General features: G+C 36.7%; 1 protein-coding gene and 1 pseudogene across 3 annotated transcripts in view; both read left to right on the top strand.

The window, feature by feature from the left end:
• The window catches only part of LOC124098977 (DNA repair protein RAD51 homolog 3-like), a 42608-nt pseudogene extending 31448 nt beyond the window's left edge, over positions 1 to 11160 (top strand).
• The window catches only part of Dclk1 (doublecortin like kinase 1), a 344423-nt gene that overhangs the window by 55872 nt on the left and 271006 nt on the right, over positions 1 to 17545 (top strand). The window lies entirely within an intron of this gene.

Genomic DNA, 17545 nt, shown 5'->3' with positions numbered 1-17545 from the left:
TGTTTTATACAGACCTGAAATCAGTAGACTTTGCTGATGATCTGGAAGGAATCTATATCTTGCAGATGATTTTAAAAACATCCTTCACCTTTAAGAATTATTTATCTTTTTAACACAAATCTTTAGTGCTTTCTTTCCTTTGAGTTCGAAAAATGTATTTGCCATTCTTCTTCAGAAAGATGCCAAGGTCAGGGGGTATTAAGGTATATTTTAAAAATTAGCTTTTTGTCTTAAACACTTAAAAATAAAATATTGGTACCACTTTGCTGGCAGGAATTCAGTAGCAACGACAAGAATAGAGTTACCTTCTGTGTATAATGTAGCCTTTACAGTTGCTTTGTTTCCTAGTTTTATAAATTGGGCTTTCTGGTTTCCTTGGAAACCCATTTGTGGACACTGGTTGCTAAGGAACAGCCTTGGCTGCACAAAGCATAAGGAGCCCTGAGTCTGCTGCCGAGTGACTTCATTCTTGGCAGAGACTGGCAGTGGGAATCTTAGGATCTGTTCAAGTGAGGCCTCCATCTTGATTTTTCAGCCTGAAGAATTCCTATGAATTTCCCTGACCTTTTATTCTCCCAATGGTTATCAAAGCTATAAGTGCCTATAGGAACAGAATTATCAAAGCTATAAGTGCCTATAGGAATGGAAAATTAAGTAGCATTTCAGAGCATCTGAGTTCTTATGTCTTTTTCATCAGTCACTTGATAACAATAATTTATTCAACAAAAGAGAATCATTGCTGCAGTTTTAAGACCCCAAATAAGCCAAACTACCTTTTTTTCCCCCTGAATTTAGCCAGAGGCAATAAGAGAATGAAACTAACAGTTGTTCATCTTCACAAATTAGTGTGGTAGCATGATGCTGATGTTAGATTGTGGTCTCAGTTACATTTTATAATAGTCCAGTTTAAAGAACTAGAGATTAGAGTGCATGTAAATGTACTCCCAAATGGTCATCTGGTTAAAAAATGAGATTAATCTTTTCTGTACTGACATATAACAGATTATTCTTAGAGAAGTACATTCCTAACTTGAGATATACAAATTTTTTACAGTGACTTTATAGGTTATTTTAGGCATAGGAATCTGAGTGTAGGTCTGTCTGTTGTCATGGTCCACGTGCTTCTCTATGTCATGGGTGAGTGTTATGCAAGCAAGAGATGATTAACTTTAAGGTTAGAGGTAGCAAAGTCCTCATTTTCAAAATACATGCTAAGGACAAGTTCCAGTTGTTTCTATGTGTCAGGGATGAGGCAGTATGAGCCGTCTTCTTTGGCCCTCAGGCTTGGGGACTGATTTGTGATATGGCAGGTGGTGATGGAATTAAGCCAGGTGGAGCACCATTCCTCCTCTTTGCTTGGTTTTGAGTGGTAGCATCCTGTAAATTCATCATATTGTGTTAATTATCTGTTGAGTATCTTCAAAGGAAGGCCTTTACAGGTAGGTTATGTTTGTAAGCTCAAATGGTTAAGCAAGGCTCGTGTCTACTTGGACAAGTTGGTTACCTTCTTCTTTAAGTCTAATGTTCATTACCTAAAAGTAATTCCTCACGTGGCTGTCATAGGACTGAGAAAACAGGTGGAATTTTTAGTTAGGTGTCTGGGTCATAAGATGTCCTTAAAAATAGTATCAGTTTTTCCATAAAGGCACATATATAGATAGATTTGTAGCTGCGTGGGACTGGAGGTAGAAACAGAATGACTGATGAACGTGTTCTAAAAGTGAACTGTGGTGATGGTGTCCAGCTGTATATTTTTTTTAAAAATCATTTAATTGTACAACTAAATTGGGTGAATTTTATAGCATATACATTGTACCTTGATAAAACTTTTAAAAATTTGTAGCTATAAATAGTAGTAGATAATTAAACCTTCCTTCTCATAGGCTACTTTTGAAGGACTAGTGATATCTTAGAGGATGTTATTTAAGCCAGTATATCTCAGAATCTGGGTCATGATGGGCATAAATTATGATGAGACCTTATTGTATTTGTAAGTGTTAGGATACAACAAAGTAATTAGTTGTAGGATTACTATAAACTCTCTAATTTCCTTTTCTGTGGATGCCTTCAACTTTTGTTACAGTAAGGTAGCAAAATAATTAGTGTTTTTGGAACTGATTTAGACTACACTTATTTGTTTGCTTATTTATTTATTTATTTTTGTGGTACTGGGTACTGGGTACTGGGTATTGAACCTAGGGCCTTAAACATGCTAGGCAAGTACTCTCCTGCTGAGCCTCATCCCCAGACCTTTTTGTTATTTATTTTGAGACAAGGTCTTCCTAAGCTGCCCAGGCTGGCCTTGAACTAGCAATCCTCCTGCCTCAGCCTCCTGAGGAGTTGGCATTATAGTTACTAGGTGTGCAATTCAAGAATTGAGGCCTACTAGTTGCAGAGTATATCCATGTAATTCTACTTTTCAGGTTTATGATTATCTTTCTGGCCTGTATATTAAAATCAGTAGTTTTATTGATCCCCTACTATGTGTCAGTGATTTTAAAAAAATTTTATTTAGATGTTGGTGGTGGGTCTGTAAAGAACATGGGAATTCAGTTTTAGGCATGATAAGTTTGAGATCTTTGTTAATCTTACAAGTGGGCATGCTGCACAGGAAGTTGAGTATAGTTTGGAATTCAGGAGAAAGGTCTAGCCTGAAGATTAGGAAGACATAGGCATATAGGTAATATTGAAAGCCATAAAACCAAATGAACTCACCAAGAAAATGTGAGTCATCAGACAAGCATTCCAAGGATTGATCCTAGGTTACTCCAACATTAGGCACTGGGGAAAAGAAAAGGCATCTGCATAGGGGGCTATGAAGGCATGACTGGCTAGATAGGAGAAAGTCAAAAGAATGGGGATGTTGGATGCCCAGTGTATCCAGAAGGACAGGGGGACACCTGGGATATGCTGCCAATGACTTGGATGAGTCCTGAGAATTCATGATTGAATATGAACCTAGTCAATGGCAATCTTTAGCAGTTTCAATGGAAAGATAAAGCCAAGTCCCCAACATATAGAAATGATTTTTTTTTTTTGCGAGAGAGAGAATTTTTTTTAATATTTATTTTTAGTTTTCGGTGGACACAACATCTTTATTTTATTTTTATGTGGTGCTGAGGATCGAATCCAGCGCCCCGTGCATGCCAGGCGAGCATGCTACTGCTTGAGCCACATCCCCAGCACGAAATGATAAATTTTTGAGGCAATAGAAATGCTCGTTTACCTTGATTTGACCACTACTCATTGTATACATGTGTCAAATTATAGTTGTACACACAAAAAATGAATAAATATTGTGTGTCCATTAAAAAGAAGATGGTACAAAGCCTTATGTAAGAGGGTGGGGTTTAGGAAAGAATGTGGGGGAAATTGGAACAAGCAAAGACAAGTCTTTGGGGAAAGAAAATGGAGAGGAAGCTTGTGAATAAAGTAAGATATAATAAGGGTGAATTTAATCTGATACTTGAATCTGTAAACTTTGAGGATTTGGTCTAATTTAGATTTATAATTTCTTGATCAATCCATACTCACTGGTATTATTCAAGTTTCACTTTGCAAGCTGTCAGTTTCTACAACAAAATTTAAATTATGGTGTATAGAGTTTAACTAAAGCAGAACTTCCCCACAACCAAAACAGCAATACAGTCTGGCAGTGAGGACCCTGTACTTCAGGTCATTCAGATTGGCATTTTGAGTCTGTCCCATTGGGCTATACGACCTGGGCCAACTCTTAATCTTTCTTAGCCTTGGTTTCCTCATCTGTAAAATTTGAATAGTAGCATTCTTACCTTGTGGAGTAATTATGAGACTTAAGTGATATAATCCAGTTTAAGTTTTTTACTTATCACAGTATCTACTACCCATATAAGCTTCAAACAGCAAAGAGTAGCTGTTGTTATAGGTTTTAATTTATATTTGGGGATGAAGTAACATATTATTGTAAAAGAATATGGGATTTGGAGTTAGGCATCCTTGGGTCTCTGCCTCATTCCATCTTCAGCTATCTATATATGTTACTAAGTGTTGCTGGATTTGTTTCCTCAGATTTGAAATGGGTATAATGATAAGGAAATTATTAATAAATAAAATATACAATGAGAGAATTAAATGAGATATTTACAAAGCCACATCATATGAAGTGCTTTACTAATATTAATTTCATTTATTTAAAATACAATTGTTGCCAAGTGCTGTGGCAAACACCTAGAATCCCAGGGGCTGGGGAGGCTGAGGCAGGAGGATCGTGAGTTCAAAGCTAGCCACAGCAAAAGCAAGGTGCTAAGCAACTCAGTGAGACCCTGTCTCTAAATAAAATATAAAATAGGGATCAGATGTGGCTCAGTGGTGAGTGCCCTTGAGTTAAACCCTTGGTATCAAAAAATAGAATAAAATGCAATTGTCTTTTATATATGTTGGATCTCTTCTGTTAGATTTATATATTAAAAAGAAGAAATATTAATATACTTTTGCAATTTAAAATATTTAATTTTTGAGAATTTTGAGTTCCAGATAGAATGAAACAGTATGGTAGCAATGTAAGAAGATATGTTAACAAGAATGTGAGAAATTATGTTTGTTAAAACCCTGAAGCTTTAAAATGCTACAAATAGAAGCATAGAAATGTGCACCCTATTACACATATATGTAATTATATAAAAATGTTTTTCCATATAAAATGCCTCAGATTCTCCAAGTGACCCCAGTCTTTTGAGCCAAGCAAGATTGTTTTTCTTTCTGCCAGAACACCATATCCCTTAGGTCTCTTTATGAAAATGGAGAAAATGATACATACAGCTGGTAAAAACAAAGATGAAAGGGAATGATGTCAGCCAATTACCAATGAAGACTTCCAAGTAAGAAAAACTTAAGGGGAAAAGAATGAAAAAAAAAATGAGGTCCATGTGGCCTTGTTTGATAAAAACTTAAACTGACCTCATTCAAAAATGGAGGTTACTTGGGTCATTTTGAGACCTCCTGATTGTTCTTTAAAACTTAACAACAACTATTGTCACTACTAGTTTTTGGAGTACTTCATTGTTTTCAAAATACTTTCATGCCCATAATTCTCAGAAATACCCAGTAAGGAAACTAATATGAGCATCTTAAGAAGAATCAAACTGGTTTCTTTGGAAATTGTGTTATTTTCTTTTTTTTTTTTTGTGCTCTAGATTTTAATTAATAATGGTGCAAATTGCAAAGTTTTGTTTTCAGAAAGTGGTATATTAATCTAGGCAGCTGACTGAATTTAATGGATAAAGTTATTTCCCTATTTATATCTAGTAACATCTCTTCTACCAAAGTTTCCAGGAGGATCATTTTACCATCTCAGGGTAATGACCTCAGGTAGAAAAACATAGCATTTTCCCCATTACAGTCCTTGTTTTGCTCTCATTATGTTTTTTTTAAAATTTTTTATTGTGGAAATTGTGTTATTTTCAATGGGTCAGAAGAAACCAACCTAGTTAGCAAGTTGTTGGACTAAAGAAGACTTTGTTTTTCAGGTGTTATGAAACCAGTGTGAATGGTCACATTCTGAGCTTCCTCGGATACTTGAAAATGTAATTTTTAAGAAAATAATAAGCTTCTAGCATCATAATTCACTTCTACTTTCCCCCTGCACACCAGATATAAAGGTGAATCTCTAAGAATTCTTTGTGACTAGCCAGTTGCAGTAAAGGCAGGCATTTTGTTGAAGCATATGTGATAATCATAATTAATTTCCACTGCTGGTCAATATTATAGCTTTGCAATTTTTAAACCCTGCCATTTATTTTTTAGATTATATAGATTGCAGGTCACTATGGAATACACATAACAAGTTAAATACTATCACTGCTCTGAGAGTGATGGGAGGGAACATTCAAATAAGAGACAGGTCACAACAGCAAAGCAACATAAAAATAGGGGTTGGTGTGGTAGCACTGCAGGACTAAACACAGGTACCAATGTGGGAAGAGGTGCGTGGTTCAGGGACAGGTAAGATACACCTATTTTTTTGAAAGGAGTTGAACTTGGTAAGTAGAGGAGGTGGGAAAGGGAATGTTGGGGAAGGGAATAGAGCATCTGTGAGGTGGACCTGGGATAGGGAGCCAACACCAATATAGGGAAGATAGAACAGAAGTCATTTTCTTGGTGACTGAATGTTGCTTTCAGAGCAAGCATCTTTGTTTTCACAAGGCCGGACACTGGAGCCTTGGGATAAAAGCCAAAATCCACTTTGACTCATTAAGTGATGTTCTTATTGAAGAAAAACCCTTCAATAGTGGGTGTATTCTTGATTTTTCCATTTCTTGTCTTTGTTTCTGTAACATGTTGGCAAATGTATCTTAATTTGGATTCAGGAAGAAAGTTGCATTTAAAAGGAATCACAAGAAGCTTTCTCCTCCGGTTTATTGAAGATAATATTTTCCAAGCATTATTTTTCTGGAGTCTACTCTTCAGCAAAGCTTAGTGCTTCATTTATTATTCCATCGGTGCTCAAAAGTAATGCTAAGTTATCTCATGGGATTATTAAGAGGATTAAATTGCTATAATGTAATGTGAAAACTGTGTACACCAAAAAATATGCTGTAGACCACCTTATAGTGATATTTTATTGTTTAAAGTGATATTTTATCTTATTTATTTTTAAATGTAAGACTCTATAGCTTTTATCCGCCTTCTATATTTGGAAATAGTAACATAAATTTCATTTGTTTTTCCTTTGTTTGGCTTATTTTCACTTTATCTGAGTTCATCCAAACCAGTTCCGTGTGTTTTGAAGGACTGTGTCCTTTGTAGCACCCATCACTCATGCTCTTGGAAAGAGGATGCGAAATGCCATTTTGAAACTAGTAAAATGAAGTTTGGATTTATTCCTCTGCATCTTCTCAATGCATTCCAGAAGATTATTGTAGAGGATATGTTTAATTTGAATTATTATTGTTTCTTATGCCTTAGGTCATGAGAAGTTTTGTTTTGTTTTAAGCTCTCTATTGATGAGGTTAACTAGTCAAGTACAGGTTTGAGGTAAAATTATTAACATTGTGTGTTAGGCTATGCTCTACCAAAATTCAGACAAAGAAAAAACTTAAGAGTAGAATTAAAAATCTAAGACTTTAATTTTGAGACAGTAAAAGCTGTATTCTATGACTTTAACATAGAAGTCACCCCAAGTTGAATTAAGATTTATTTAGAAAAGCTTGTATTCACTGAATACCAAGCAGTTCTTTTTATTGTGGCTTTGTGTAAAGGGTTTAGGATTGATTTACATGGCCTTTTATTTATGACTTGAGACCAAGACACTGTACAGCCAGCCAAAACTATGTACAGTGTCAAGAAGCATTTTTAACTAGACAGAGAAATTTATCTTTGTTCCTCTGCTTGCAGTCAGCCAGGTCATTTACTGCCAGAAGAATAGGAACAGTATGTCTTTATAGGCTTGCAAATTTGGCTTTTTTTTATAACTATAAATTTTAAAGAATCTTAATATAAAACGTTGGAATTCAAACATGGTATTGTGGATTTTTAAAATGTCCATCTGTTTGGCCATATTTCATGATTATGTTCTTCTCCATACTTAATATTTTTCTTTCTACACCTTAAAAATGTGTACACTGTTATATATGGAGGTGTTTTTTCTTTGCTTCCTATATCTAGACTGCTAACTTTTCCTTTCCACCTAAAGCAGATATCCATCTCACCTACAAAACATCTGGCTGAAGAAAACAAATTTGTTTTCTTTGAGGGTGGAAGGATGCTTCACATTGAGTGTGGTGATTCTGTAGGGAGTAGTAGAGAATTCTCTGCACCCTATCATCTCCTACGACAACAGGGTACCCTTAGAGAAGCGGATTGGAAAACTAATGGGAAGACAGAGCCTGCACTGTGACTGCCTTCAGGAAGCTAGAGCATTGGCATGGTACAGAGACTCACTCTCAAAGCTGTTTAATATCTTTCTTTCTGAATTATGATGCAAAAATAGAAATAAAAAAGAAAGAGTAGAAAAGAAGCCTGTGGTAGCACAGAGTCTTTCCAGACCTCCCACTCTATGATGGAAGAGGATGTATGTGCCTCATTTATTTAGGCTCTGCTGAGTTCTCTACAGTACCCCTAAATGAATGAAAGCTGTAGAGAGCAGAGTGCTAGGGGTTACTTTCAAGGCCAGTATATCTTTTTTCATACTGTGTAAGATCTGTTTGGGAAAGTGGTGTCATTTGGAATCATTTTGCGGTCCAGGAAATTAGCATTGTTCCCAGTGACTAGGGGTGTGTGTGTGTGTGTGTGTGTGTGTGCGCGCGCGCGTGTATATCCTCTATTCTCTTTCTATAATATAATGACATATTTTTTCCTTTTTACAATATAATTGCAATGATTATTTAATTGTAGATTATTTATGTTTCTGGGAAATTTTAAAACCATGTGTCAAATTGTGTGTCTTTATTCCGCCTACTTGCTTTAAGTCTTATGGTTGGTTCAAGGAGGAGCTTTGGTTTCCGCATTAGTCATTGTCTGCAAAGTTGTCTTCCCAAACCATTCTTCCTTCCTAGACTCCTTTTAATCTTATCCAGGGTGATAACCTGAATTCCCAGTGGTCAGAATACTAGCTGACATGACCTGGTTGCTTGTATCTGGCACATTTGACCATAACATCTCATCTACTCCTCACAATCGCCCTTCCAGAAGGGCACTGTTATTATCCTCACTTTATATATGAGTAAACTGAGGCACACAGAGGTTAAGTCCTATAATTCAGAAAACATAGTAGGTGGTGGAAGTGGGATTTACACTTGGGTAATTTCTCTAGGAAACCTTAGGCATTAGTCTGGCACAGGTAGCTGAGAAAACTATTCATTAGTCTGCCACAGTCTGTTTATTTTCTTCAACTATTACATATTTGCAGTCTGTTTAATGTCAAGAATTCAAGAAAGCTCTCTTGTTTTTAACAGAAGAGTGATTATTTGGAGCATTTCCAGCATTATTTAGAAATCTGGATGGATCATTAGCACCATTGCCTTCCATGTTGAATCACATTGGAAAGTAAAAAAGTCACAGTGATGACATTACAACATGTTTTTGCTTGAGAATAAAGTGATGACAGGAGATAGGTACCATTATCACTATGAAGTAAATATGATTTTACACAGATTTTTCATGTTTCATTACTTTCTTTCTTTGCTTTGTTTTGCTTGGCTTTCTTTTTTAAATAATAATACCTGATGTTCCTTGTAAAGACTAGACAAAGGTATCGTTTACTTCTTTATTCCCTATCTTTTTATTGACTAAAGTTAAATGATCTTTTGTCATATCAACAACTAAGTGGTGTTTGTGTCAAGCAAGAGCACATTTATGATTGACAATTCACTGTGCATGTTTCCTTCTGGTTTCTTGTTCCACTGTGATGTATTCAGTGATATTTAAGGCTTTGTGAGTTTTCAGGTTAGTATATACGTCAATTTATCTCATTAGTAAAATCCAGTGGATGCCTCTAATCAAAGCTATTAATTGCAATAGCATGATTCATGAATTACATTCATCAAATATTATAGGACTTCTTCTTGCTTTTATTATGAGAATTGTTTATAAGACCTTTATTACTTTTCACTTTATCTTTTTATTACAGATTCGTTATAGTTGTGAAAATGCCAAAACTTACCCTGCAGATATTTTTTAAAGGTAATAATCTTTTAAATAGATTTATCAAACTTTTTGTGGAGATTTCTTATAACATCCCCAACTCATCATTAATTTAGTCATATAATAAATATTTATTGCCTGAATTTTATGTGCTAAGCTGAGTGCTGTTAACTATATAAATAAACCTGTTATTTGAAAACGTTTTAAGGAGGTTGAATTCCCTAGCCATTTTTGTTTATTTTGAGACAGGGTCTTGCAAAGGTGCTTAGGGCCTCAATAAGTTACTGAGACTGACTTTGAACTTGTGATCCTCCTGCCTCAGCTTTTCAAGCTGCTTAGGATTATAGGTGTGCACCACTGTGCCTGGCTCTATTCAGCTCTTTTTACATTTTATTCCAAAGGGGTACCAATGACCTTTCCTCTGAGGGTGAAAAGAAACAAAATTCCCTATTCTGACCATTTCCTAATTTCTGTTAACCAAGAGGGTGGGTGCTCTGGCAGGTGTAGTCTCTTGTGAACTCTTGGGCACACCTGTACTCTTCCTTGGCCACCTTGCCCTTTTCCTAAGTGACCAGTGCCCTTGTTCTCTCAGAGTAAGAGGCAGTGGGATTTGGTGAGTTTCCCACTGTCTTCTGCAGTACAGGTGAAGCTGGTGTCTGCAGGTTTCCAGAATGCTGAGGAATTCCTGGAGGTGAAATCCTCCAAACTCAGCAAAGGAGTTGGAATATCCAAAGAGAAACCTTAGAAACTGCAGATTATAAGAAGAGAATGTCTCACAAATAAACCAAGATATAATGGTGCACCAGAGTCAGGAAAGAAGTGTACCACACTGGAACTTCTCGAGCAGGAACATACCCTAATAATAGCTTCATTATTACCTTATGTTGTGCATTAGATAATATTCCGGAGGTGGAGTAACCTTAATGAAAACAACAGAAATTTGTGGTACATCAGGTGGTGGAAAAACACAATTATGTGCTGATACCAGAATGTTTTGAAGGAGTGGCAAGTGAAGAAGTCTTTATTGATACAGAGGGAAGCTTTAGGGTTGACAGAGTGGTAGAGCTTGCTAGTTCCTGCATTCAGAATATTCACTTATAGCAGGAACACACATGGGAGAAGAACACCAAAGAGCAAGTTCAATTAGTGATAATAGATGGCATCGATTTCCTTTTCGTCATGACCTTGATGACCTATCCCTTTGAACTTGATTACTAACCCAGCAAAATGATCAGCCTTGCAAATAATCACAGATTAGCTGTAATTTTTACCAATCAAATGACAACAAAGATTGATAAAAAAAAAAAAAACAACCTTGCTGGTTCCTGCATTAGGGGAGAGTTGGGGACATGCTGTTACAATATGGCTAATTTTTCAGTGGGACAGAAAGCAAAGGTTGGCAACATTGTACAAATCACCAAGCCAAAAGGAATCCACAGTACTGTTTCAGATCACACACCTCAGGGATTTGGAGATGCTGTTCCCACAGAAGGTTCACTGAATATCCAGAAAAGGTCATGAAAACCAGAGGAAGAACAGTAACCCCAAAACAAATCTAAAGTATACAAATATATTGATGTGAAATTAAAAATAATAATGAGTCTCCAGTCCTTGAACTTAGTAAGAGTGCATACTTTTTCTTTCATATATTTTGAAAATGATCAGAATCTAACTAAAGCCCATGATCTAGTATCCTATGAGGCAGAGAAGTCTCAAATCTCTGTTCTGCGTCTCCTCTAATGTCCCTGGGACCCTGGTAGGCACTGGACCTCCAACTTGAGAAGTGTTCAGTTGGAATTTTCCAAGGTATCTAAGAATCAAATCCAAAGGCACTTTGTAGTGTCCTCGTGATGTTGAGGGAGTTTTCTGCTGATAAAAGTTAATAACAGTTATCATTGCTTAGATGATGAAAATCATGATCAATATCAAAATAATTTTATTTCCACATGCACATAATTCTGTATTGACTCCAGGCATGTAGAATGAAAAAGACATTGAATCTGTTCTCATGCAGTTCTCGGCAGCATATTACAAAAAGGCAGCTGAAGGACATCAGTTGCAGGTGTCTGCAAACAACTACACAAAGACCTTGGCATTATCTGTAGTCACCTAGGAATAGGGCTAAGTTTTCAGATGACAGTTGGGTAAAGATTATTGACTTTTGCCATTAAGAGACATCATAGTGACCTAAACTTATTTTTGAGTTGGAATGTCAAATTTGAATGGTGATTTTGCTTATTCAAGTTAGATCAAGTGTTGCCTGGGAGAAGATTCCATAGTGACTCCTATCTAGAGTCATTTCTCTGTCGGTTTTTAATCTGCACTATCAGACTTTACATTTAACACGAATCACTGTTGACATCATCCTCATAGCTATGATTTGAGTGTTTTTGCGTGCCAGGCAGGCATTTTATGTAATTATCTCTGGTTATCACTAAAGTTCTGCTGCAAGGTACCCTTATTCCCGTTTTAAGGATCAAGCAGTGGGCTAAATTTTCAAAGGGGAAACTGAAGTGCTAGTTGAGATTCAAAATAGAAACCATCTGGATGCAGGCCCCAGGTCCTAATCCCTCAAGCACAGATGGAGCTTCCTTCTATTTTTCTCCACTTGGTTTCTGTTGCTGTGGACCTTGGTTGCTACTCTGGATTGTTGAGAGGTGGTTCATTTATTTTAATCACTTAACAATGATATATTGGGCTCTCAGTTTTGGCAATTGATCAATACCCAAGACAGTAAGTGCCTGCCCTGCAATGCACTTTCAGGTGAGTACCAGGGAACATTCATTTGGGTGAAGGGAGATTATTTAGAGTTCTCTGAATCTTTTTATGCAGATCTTAGATGATCTTAAAAAAAACATTCTGCAATCCCTAGACCTCTCAGAATTAAATACAGCGTTTCTTCAATATCAAAGCCATCATACAAATAAATGTCAGTGCTTCCATTTAGGAGTGACATTTTAAAATAACAGGGAGCTCAGTTGAAGTGGGAATCACAACCAGGGTGCATCAGATTGTACCTGACAGAAGCATTCCACATGTAGATAGCATTCTCAGAAGGCTGCTTAATAGATTAAAAGTCTGAAAAATAGGACTTCTGGGTTTCCAAGGAGTTGTGGTGACTTACACGGTATTTTATGAAAGATGACATGTTGATGGTGGATGTTGAAGTTTACTATGCTGGGACTTAGTGCCAAAAAATCTCTGGCTGCCACTTAGTTTTGAGTAGATGCAAGGTAACTATATTAAATGTTTGGTTGTTTTAGAGTATTGATGTATTGGGCTTCCTGTCAAGCACTAAATTGAGCCAAACTGCATTCACACATCTTCACTGTGTTGCCTTCTTTAAACCAGAAGCTCTTTCTGCCAGATTTTTCCAGCTAGAATATTATTCTTATTAAGTGTCGTGGGTTGGTATATCCTGCTAGAATTATTTGTGAGTCATTCTTTGGGCAGAAAAAGGGACAGTAGCTAAAACAAAAGAATCCAAATGAAAAATTTTGGAGAACTGAGACTTGTAAATGTTTTACTTACTGTTTTAACGTCCTCTAAGTACTCAGAAGTGAAGCCATTTTGTGTGGTGAACAATCACCTGTCTAATCCTCTGATTTCAGAAAAGAAAGGTTAACCTGCCTTATGATAACAAAATGACATGTGCAGCAAATTTGTTGTTCTTCTTCTTGGAGATGCTGGAACTGATTTCAGGATTGGAAACTGCAAATAGTCACAGATGAGAATTCCAGTTCTCCATTTAAGGAAGATATTGTGGGGTTAGTTAGTTCTCTGTTGCTCTGAATTTTCTGTTGTTCTTTGCTGGTGATATCAATTTTAAGAATTCTACCCAGCTTTATTGCCTCACAGCCCCTTCCCACTCCCTTCATCACTACGTGTGCTTTCTCATAGACTGAGGGATCCTGTAAATCTGCCCTTATCTGAAATCTTGAATGTGTTATGCCCAATCCCAAGTACTTCTTCCCCCATGTGGACTTTGCAATCTGTGCATGTCATTCATCACAACTGACAATGATTGCTTCCTCACCTAGCCCTTGGACCACCTGTTCCAGCCTTTGTAGCTATTGTGTTCTGTGTTTTCCATTTGGATTCTTTTGTTTTAGCTACTTTTAAATAAATGTCCTTCATTTATATCAACTATTAACTATTGGTTGGTTATTTTGCTGCTCCATGCACCTGTTGAGTACAGACTTAAGTACTAAGTATGATTGTGCACAAGTGTATCTGAGCCACTCAATACAAATACACACAAACATTACTCACATAGTAGTATGTAAATAAAAATTGATGATGATGTGTTTATCAGGAAAGTAAAATACATAGTGTCTGTGTTTGGTAAACATCTATAAATCTATTTGCATACTTAAGAAGGACCCAGTGATTGATCATGAGACTGATATAATGGGACAAAGCATGCCCTCTAGTCATCATACCTTTGAATCTGTGAAGTTGGTATTTAAAAGATAATAGTCAACTCTGTTGGATATGAAAGATAATCCAGGAAACCATAGAAAATAAATGGTCAAATGCATTATTGGTTAATGGGCATTTTATTATACTAAGAAAATAGAATTTAGACCAAAAACACATGCTCAAGTATAGATAATTCATAGGAATTAGATATAGATATTCTACTTAGAAAATTTTAAATTATCTTTATTATGGAGAACATCATATACTAATGTTAGTACTTTGTCAGTCTGTAGGGTGTTTTGAAAATCAGAAGAGACTAGCCAGCTATTATTATTCTCAACAGTGTAACAAAATGGGTTTTCTTATTCTGACTGGTTGCAGTACATCTTTTTAAGCACCACCTGTGACAGTTGGGGTTAAGTGTCACACTGTGAGCCAGCCAGAATCCGCTGTCCATTCCTCCCCCACTTCTAGGTGTTCAAGTTCTCCATAGTCTGGAGTTATATCCCTCCCCTAAGGTAAGTAGATTTCTTTCCTGTGAAGCTGGCAGCCTGTCACTGGGGTCTCAGAGAGAAAACAATTTCCTGGAGGGATGAAGACCTTGATTATATTTGCAGGCCCACTGTGATGATTTCACAGAATACTGGTTTATAAATTGCTTTTGGTTTCTTGGGAGAGAGGTATTGTATAAATCCCAAGTTTCTAACCTTCAGATTTTTCTATGCAGCAATAAAGCATGTGTATTTCTGTGAAAAGGGGTCATGGGTAAGAAAGTGGAGAGGTGTTAGAGGTAGCAGCCACCGGAAGCTTTAGTTCTCATCTGACTTTTCATGTCTATACACGATGGCATCATCCTGGGGTGTTGCCTCTTACATTATTCTTTTCCTCGTCAGTAGTTTTCTCAAAACTTTATTTTTTTGTTAGTCAGCTTTTCATTGCTCTAACCAAAATAACTGACAAGAGCAAAAGCTTATTTGGGGCTCATGGTTTTAGAGGTCTCAGGCTCTGGTCAGCCAGCTTCATAACTCTGGGGCCATCATGGCAGAAAGACATGGTAGAGGAAAGTTGCTCACCTGGAATCAGCCAGAAGGCCAAGAGAGTGCTCCACTCACCAGGGACAAAATACAAATCTCAAAGGCACAGCTCCAGTTGCCTGCTTCCTTCAGATCCACACTACCTGCCTATAGTTGCCATCCAGAGCAGTGGTCCTTTCAAGTTATGGATTCATCAAATGAATCAATCCACTGGTCAGGTTATGGTTCTTGTAATCTAATCATCTCACCTTTAAACAATCCTGCATTTTGTTTTAACACCTCAGTTTTTTTGGGGGGGACACCTCCTTTCCAAATCATAGCAATATCCCTACCATCATGATAGATGGGGTCTAATGATGGGCTTTGCAAAGCATGACTTATTATCTAATTTGCAGAGGTCATTCTAACAATTCCAAACCCCCAGAGTAGTTTTCTTCCTATAAAATTAGACTTTGGAGACTGGATAATTTTTTTTTATAAAAGTATTGAAATCAATCATATATCACTTTATCTACCCATTTTGGCCATAGATAAATGTTGATAAAGTTAGTAGATTTTCTGATCATTAAAATCTATTCCTGAGAAAAGTAAGGGAGCCTGAACCTCATTCTTCATCATTTCAGGGAGTTCCAGTTCTATATCATTGACTGAAAGAATTACGTAAACATAAAAACCAAATGCTCAATCAAGTCCTCTCAGTGGCTTTCCCTACCACTGGGGTCTTCATTCCTCTGAGCTTCAAATTGATGAAATGATTTTGGCTACTCATTTATCTTCAAATATTCACCCAAAGAAAAAAATTCCTGGGTCTAATTTTGTGATATACTTAAATCTCTGCATGCCATAATCTGATTTCAGGCTTTTCTTATACATGTTGACTCCTCATATCCTCATCTTCTGTATTTCATCAACCTATGTCTAGAACTTTTTTCTAAAATTAATTCCCAACCTGTATCTAAAACTGCCTCATTCTCCTCAATTAATGCTTTACTCCAGCTAACTTCTGGTGTTAGCTGCACATTTCTTAATTTGCCTTCTGATTAATATCTCCCTCTCATCCCTGGGACCTGATACTGCCTTTGGCACTTGTCTCTGGCTTTCATCCCTTGCTAAAATTCATTCTTGCTCCTCACATGGCCTTTTCCTTGGTTACTCTGGGAAAATTTCCCTTCTTCAGTCTATCAGGCTCCCAGAACCCTGTCCTGTCTCAGACACTTGTGGACAGAAAGAAAGCCTTATCTGGTGAATGGGAACCTGAGGCTATTCCCCTCCATGGAGATGGTGCTACATGTGTACTTCATGAAATTCCACCTTTCTTTAAACACCTGGTTCAAATCCCATCTGCTTCATTAAGTTTCTCAGTTCCACCAACTCACAGGTTTCTGTCTCTTCTCTAGAGCACTTATGAACTGTCCTAGACTCTTCATACTTACTGTTATTATTCAGAATATGGCTATGCACTAGGATGAAGAAAAGGAGTTATTTATGTACAGCTAATCTTATCCTCCAAAACGTCTAGAACATTTTGAATGCAGAAGTCATATTATGCATCTTCACATTCTATATGGCTTTTATCCAAGGGCTGTTCATTTAACACAATGGTAATCATGACCAGCAAACCCTGTAAACCTTTTAAAACCAGAGTAGTCATGAGAAGAAAGATAAGCTCAGTCTGAAAACAGAGATTTGAAATCTCTATCCCCAACCCCATGTCTTATTCTGCAAGCTAGAAACCAGGCTGGTTGCAAAGTATGGCTTTTATCTATTCCATAAATCCAATATCCTGAATCTGGCCCTCGTCTGAACTCTGCACAGGCTGAAAGCTGCATAATTTTTCATGTTCGCATAAAGCAAGATCTAAGAAAAGACCCGGATCTCATTAAAGAAGCATTGTGAACAAGCAAAAATATTTCAGGTAATTTTACAGTGGAGTTTTTATTCTTTACTTACCAAACTGACTGTACAACCAATTGATGTCTTCCTTCAATAGTCCTCATTTCCAGTGTGGTGTACATACGTTTGAGTAAGCAATTGCTAATATTTTAGAGAGTAAGTTCTCTGGAGCTTTTAAAATCTCATCTGTACCTTCAGATTTTAGAGAAAGGAAAGTAAAGATTGGAGTGAAATCACTCCCTGAAAAGAATAAATCCTTAAGAAGGGAATGAAAAGGGGTGGGGAGTGGTGTTACTGTCCATGGTTCTGACTTAGTTTTACCACCAGGGAAGAAAGATTCATTTGTGGAACATGCCACTGATTGTGGTTTACAGAACCAAAACAAACAAACAAACAACCCCCCCAAAAACAAAACAAAACAAAAGAAAAACAACAACAACAAAACCAGCAGTAATAATAATATAACTACTTTGAAACTGTACTAAAACTTTAAATATCATTCATATTTCATATATATATATTTGTCTGAATATGAGTGTACCTATCTAGGGGTGACTTGTGGTCTTCGTTCCAGAATA

The sequence above is a fragment of the Marmota monax genome, unplaced genomic scaffold (genome assembly GCF_021218885.2).
Source record: "Marmota monax isolate L192 unplaced genomic scaffold, Marmota_monax_Labrador192_F-V1.1 WCK01_AAM20220418_F8-fsc00011, whole genome shotgun sequence".
Classification (NCBI taxonomy): domain Eukaryota; kingdom Metazoa; phylum Chordata; class Mammalia; order Rodentia; family Sciuridae; genus Marmota; species Marmota monax.
This window is presented reverse-complemented; position numbering and strand designations above follow the sequence as displayed.